General features: G+C 42.3%; 1 long non-coding RNA gene across 2 annotated transcripts; it reads right to left on the bottom strand.

The window, feature by feature from the left end:
- Nucleotides 1–1246: 1246 nt before the first annotated feature.
- Nucleotides 1247–5025, bottom strand: LOC146687746 (uncharacterized). 2 transcript variants are annotated; one of them, XR_014916486.1, is made up of 3 exons: nt 4891–5025; nt 1497–3694; nt 1247–1413 (listed from the first exon to the last, which is right to left on the bottom strand). It is a non-coding gene; the product is annotated as an uncharacterized LOC146687746 (long non-coding RNA). The 2 variants fall into 2 exon arrangements; XR_014916485.1 differs by lacking the exon at nt 4891–5025 and having other exon boundaries at nt 1497–1696; nt 3554–4857.
- Between the last annotated feature and the right edge of the window lie 1288 nt (nt 5026–6313).

Raw genomic sequence — 6313 nt, 5'->3', positions numbered from 1 at the left:
TTCAGCTCCTCCGATGTCAACACAGCACGTTTGATTTGGTAGAGTTTTATGCCTGATACCCTTCCTGACACAACCCCAAAGTGGGATTTGTGTCTGATTGGAACTCACCAGCAACCACTAGCCTATGGAGCCATAGATTATAGTCTCCATAGGAAGTTTCTTAATAGAGCATGATGTTATTTTAATAAATGATGGTCATACTTTGTCTACAATGTTCAGTAAAGCTGGGTGTGTTTTAGAGTGTGGCAACATTGTGACTGAAAAGTCACTACAGTATGGGCACAAAGTTTCTAACCAAAATGGGAGTCCACAAACCAATGAGTGACATCACAGTAGCTCCGTCTTTTTTATGTAAGTTATTTGATCTAACCACTGAAGGAGAGACACACAGCTGGGGGTGATTGGTTTTGCAGTGACGCTCATTTGCTTCACAACAACAGTCCCCTCAAGGTGCTTTGTATTGTAAGACCCTGCAGTAATAAAGAGAAAACCCCAACAATCAGATCCTCTTTGAGCAAGCACCTGGCGACAGTGGAAAGGAAAAACTCCCTTTTAACAGGAAGAAATGTCCAGTAGAGCCAGGCTCAGGGAGGGGAGGCCATGTGCCTTGACCAGTTGTGGCTAGAGACAGGACAAAAGACGTGCTTGGAAGGCAGCCAGAAATGAATATTAACTAAAGAGTAAACGTGGAGAGGTGTATAAACACATAGTGAGTGAAAAAGGTGAACCTAATCTTGAAAATAGATACGGTGTCTGCCTCCCAAATCCAAACTGGGGCCTGGTTTCACAGAAGAGGGGCCTGAAAGCTGAAGGCTCTGCCTGAGCCACAACTAAGTAAGCCCGCAGTCTGAGACCGAAGTGCTCTATTGGGGTGACACGGTACTAGGGGGTCTTTAGGATAAGATGGGGTCTGATTATTTGAGATCTTGAATGTGAGGATTTTAAATGTGATTCTTGATTTAAGACAGAGTCAGTGAAGAGAAGCCAATATAGGAGAAATATGCTCTCTCTTTCATGTCCCCGTCAGTACTCTAACTGCAGCATCTTAGATCAATTGAAGGCTTTTCAAAGAGTTTTTAGGACACCATGATAATAATGAATTACAATAGTCCAACCCAGAAGTAATAAATGCACGAATAAGTTTTTCAGCATCAGTCTGAGACAGAATGTTTCTAATTTTGTCACGGTATGGCATGGCACACCGTGGAAGGAGTGGGGAAGGAGGACCCAGGCGCGGTGCTCTATGTATAGGCAGTGTTTATTTACAAAGTGAAAAACAACGTAGCAATAAATCCCCGTGTTCTCCCAGACTCCCGTGTCGTGTCTCCCCGTGAATAGTCCGTGTTTCTGTGCTCTCCGCTCCCGTGTCAGCACCCCCCGGTGCTCGCTGCTCCCGTGTCTTCCACGCTCCTCCTGCGGGAAACAAAAGACGCAGCCGTCAGGACACATACAACTTGCGGGCATACACACACTAGCTCGGTAACAGGACGACTAACGTGGAGTCTCATGCAATGATCCCGCGTCGGTGGGAGCTCCAAGACTCTCCTAAGTAGCTCCCCCGACGAGCCCTGATCAGCGGCAGGTGTGTGGCTTCGGGTGTGGCCAGTCCTTCCGCAGGGCCACACCCCTCAGGCCTGCAGGTGGCTGAGCTCCATCCTCCAAGCATCCCCGCAGACATAAACACACACACTCACATCTACAATCATAGAGGAGAGCAGCAGCAATACCAAAATACATATAATAATAATAATAATAATAATAATAATAATAATAATAATAATATAATACATAACTGCTCAGGGATCCTGGGTCGCCCAGTCCCAGGACCCTGACAAATTTTGGAAATATTTCACAAATGCAAGAAAGCAGCCCTGCATATTTGTTTCATTTGCACACTGACGGGCATACCCTGCCAATGGATTCACAGCCTATGGACTGAAGAATGTGCAATGTGTGACCATTTTTACAGTCTCATTCTGTAAAACAGTAGTAATGCCATAATAGCACACCATGCCTCTCTGGCAGTTTACAAATGTCTGTTAACTCCCCAAACAACTGTTACACCAGGCACTATAAAATACATGGAAACAGTTGTTTGCATTTAGAGACCATTATACAAGTAAATAGAGCAAAAAAACATAGATGTGGGTATTTTCACACATACAAAGGACCACACACACAAATATCGCTGAAAGGGCAAATGAGTGCTGATATAAATGATACTACTGGTACCACTGGACACATCATTACCTATACTTGTTTTTATAGGTGACTAAATGAAGCCTTTGATGGTACGCTGTCTGGTTTTTGTGTTTTTCAACCCGATTTGCATCAAGTAACGCGGGAGCATGTTGGTATTCAGCTGTTTCCAGCACACTTAGTGTCAGTGCCAGTAAGGAACTGTAATCTTGAGTCTTTCCTCTTTTATGTGATGGTTATCTTTGGCTCTTTCTGTTTTTTAGCACTCCAGATGCACGGCTTTATGTGTCTCTCAGAGTTTGATCCACCACTTGAGTTGGAGCAGATATATCTGAAGAGCTTGTTTTCACAGTTCCTAGAGGATTAATCATAATAGTCATCCCTCTAGTGCCACCATGAAGTTGGTGTCATTACTTCTGAAATGTGAAATCCTTATTATCCATTTTAAATATAGAGATTTATTGAAGAGCTTCACTACATCCAGGATGTCTAAATATCCATAGCACAAAATGTATTTTGCCAATAACAGTGCCAATTTATTTGTCCAGTGTGGACAAATAAATTGTAACTTTAAATGATTGCCCATATGTGTGTGCTCAAGGATAACTAGTGTTTGCATGGATTAGCCCACACACAAGGCCATATAACTGTATGGATATATGTGCATGATACAGACAGTGGGAGATTGAAGGAGGAAGGAACAGCAATCCTGCAATTCTGCACGGGAGGCTGTGTATCATTTCAGGGCTTTCTGTATCAAAAAAATAGTGCACATGCCTGCTCACACATATGCACACACACACACACACACACACATGCACACACACAGAGATAGGTAAAAGCATCTGCTCCAGATGTTTAGAGTATTTTGTTTCAGTGAAGGTATTGCAGCCTCACATCGGAGAGGAGATAAATCACAGTGCTGGACAGCAGCGAAGACACTTTTAGAGGCATTTCTAAACCCACTGCATTCACTTGGTTCCCATTTGGCAATATTCACAGATGCCATTTGGAATGACACTCACACACAGACAGCAGCAGTACACAAGGCCGATTATTTTCAACACTACCCGTAAAACTTTACTTTCAGTTGTGAGGGAAAGTATAAAATGGAAATGTGCACCAAATAAAGGCTCTACTGCCATTTATAGACTCAAAATTACATTCCTATCACTCTGATGTGATGTAACGAAACAGATACGCTTCTGTGCATCCTTAAGTGGATCAGACCGTCCAGCATCGCGAGGGACTCATCAAGAGCCAGTATTTTTCTTCCTCTGTTGGATAATAGTTTATGAGACACCAGCTGAGCAGCCTCAGACCTTCTCTGATGTGGGGAGGGATTCAAACTCACCATTGTGGTTTTGTGAATGACAGCCGTTTCCTGATCTTGACCCCTAATGTAGTTGTTTCCTCTCCACTCTTGATGTGCAGCCTTTATATTCAGCCGTGGTCTCATCAATCATGGGTTCAGATGTTTAGTCACACACAAACCCTTTCACACACAAATACACAATCCACAAACTGAGAGGACCTTACATTCATTTAGATTCATTTATAAATATCTATTGATTTCAAATCCGCATATGTGACTATGGTGTTCACAACATGATTAAATGCTAGCACACAAATATATTCATAAATGTTTGTTTTAAATAAGTTGTCGTAGGCCTATACTAACTACCAATCCGGTCGTTAAGTCTGACGTCACTAGCCGTGTCTGGGCCTAAACTCCGCTGCAGGTCCATATATCAAACGATCACTATGGCATTACTGAGAGTTGAAAAACTGTCTAAAGTCTTTCATCTTTAATAAAATGATCAGTGTTCTGCTCTACCAGGTGTAACAATTGAGTTTAACATCCAGGCATCCATGAAAACGGAATTTATGACATTTAACGGAGTTAGAAGTTAGCAGGAAGTTAGCTCGCTAGCTTCTATCTAAATACAATATAGCATGTCCTGACTGCGGGGCTTTGGAAACAAATTAAAACGTACAGCTCTGTTATCACTTCCAACATAAATAAAGACAGAAAACTAAACAGCAGTGACGTTTGTAGGATTACTTAAGTTTGGCTAGCTGGTATATAATGATGTGCTACTTGACCGCTAGCGACACAGCTATGTTAGCATAATATAAACAAGCTAACTTTTTTTCCGCTCGATAAAAGTTAACGTGAGTGTTCTCGGTGGTCAGGATTCAGGAACAAATGTAATCGCATGGCAGGATGCTGTAAAAGGACCAAACTTCAGCCAGGAGAACAACTGAGATAATCCATCCACAATACGAGGTTAGTCATTCATATACTGCTGCATGGGCTGGGCTGTAGTTACATCCTAAGGTTTTAAAAACTGAGCTTAAATAAATGATTAGCGGTAATAAAAGCCGAGGGAGGTCAACAGTGATCACTGACTGTTTTAGGAGCTTTTTGAGATCAAATAGAAGAAAATACAAAACATTAAACATGTTAACAACACAAAAGCCATATTAAACGCAGACTACTTTAGACCCGGAAGTAGGATTCGTCACATCATCACTTAACGACCGGATAAGTGATCCAGTCTGTTAACAGAGATAGCCAGTTACATTTAGAGCTCATAACTGATCCTCAACTTATAAATTGTCAGTTAAAAAAATTTATACATGTAATTGCTACATTTTTGATTGCTCTATCATTCTCATTGAACTCACCGGATGTGTTTTATATAAACAGCTTTCAGGGAAGATTCTATTAAATAAGGAATGATTAAGTCTTTAGATCTCTCTTAAAACTGTGGACATAAAACTGTGCTGCAGGCTTTCTTCTTTCACTAGAGCCAGGGAATGACCTCCATCTGTTGGTCGGAAGCAAGTATTGCCATAAAAATTAAAAAAAGAACGTCACTGTGTTTGCACCTGACATGAAGGAAACTTGGGCAACTTGATGGCCTTAAATTGTCACATTATGACTTTCTGTAATTTACATAAGATTAAATGTTATAATAATATTACATTGGCCAATATAAAGTTAACTTTATCTTAATTCTAACCAGGCACTTCAACCAGCATCTGATCAATGAAACATGACAGCTGCTACCTTCTCAGATGAAGCAGTGATGCATCTCCACCAGAAAGAAGAAAGCTTAATTCTAGATCAAGAACTGAGAGCCTCAGTGTTTCCTGTTCATTCACAGCTATCAATGTACTGAACTGACTCTAAACTCTAAACAAAACAAATTCAAATAATTTCTTCTTTGCTGCATTACAATATATAAGTCAATAAAACAAATTAAAATCTCCTCTGTTTAAAACTGACTTCAATCATTTTGCATCATAAATTTCCTCAAAGCATTTCATTCAGACTCAGGTTGAATTGATCTGCTGTACTTAAAAGAAAACCCCTGTTTGATTATTACAAGTGTGTTTTCTGCTCTGAGGGGGATTTTCTCTGGACATGATGTGACTGACCTTGTTGCTTTCAATCTATTCACAGTCATGCCTTGCTTCACTGGTGGATGTCACAGTGTCACCCACAGGGATGAGGGAGCTCATAGACACACACAAACACATGCGCATACACGCACGCACAAAGACGCACAGCACATCACAGCATCCTCACATCGATCCCTGGCAAAGCCAGAGCGATGCAACTGCTACTCCATTGTCAGACCCCTTAACTCCCTCCTTCCTGCTCCCACTCTTTCTCCTCGCCACCCCAGTCTCTACCCCAATCCCTGCTAGCAGGCCCCACTCTTTTCTCCTGGTTGCCATGGAGATGGCTAACAAAGCCATCACTTTTACCAATTTCCTCAGAGACAGGTGCTGGCACAATGACTGCTTCCTTGCCGACTGAAAGGGGAAGGGGCAAGAGGGGTCCATGGGAACTCCAGGCGGACACTCTGAGGGCTGTCCAAGTGTCCTCCTCCCCGGGCCCAACCGAGAAAAGAAGGCTAATTTGTTGTCCCTGTTTTCCCAGGGAGGGGGGATGCAGGAGAAAGGAGGAGTGGGGAGAGAGGCTGGGGGTGGAAGGAGGGCAAGTGGGTAAGAGAGAATGAGGCAGAGAGAGACAGTGAGTGTATATGCAAAGGGGTGTCCACCAGTTTTCAAAACAGACCGCCTAATATCAGTCTCCTCT

Source organism: Copadichromis virginalis, linkage group LG18 (assembly GCF_057382275.1).
Source record: "Copadichromis virginalis isolate Kocher_CV1m ecotype Utaka linkage group LG18, C_Virginalis_male_GT1.1, whole genome shotgun sequence".
Classification (NCBI taxonomy): domain Eukaryota; kingdom Metazoa; phylum Chordata; class Actinopteri; order Cichliformes; family Cichlidae; genus Copadichromis; species Copadichromis virginalis.
The sequence above is the reverse complement of the archived record's forward strand: the minus strand, read 5'-3'. Positions and strand labels throughout refer to the sequence as shown.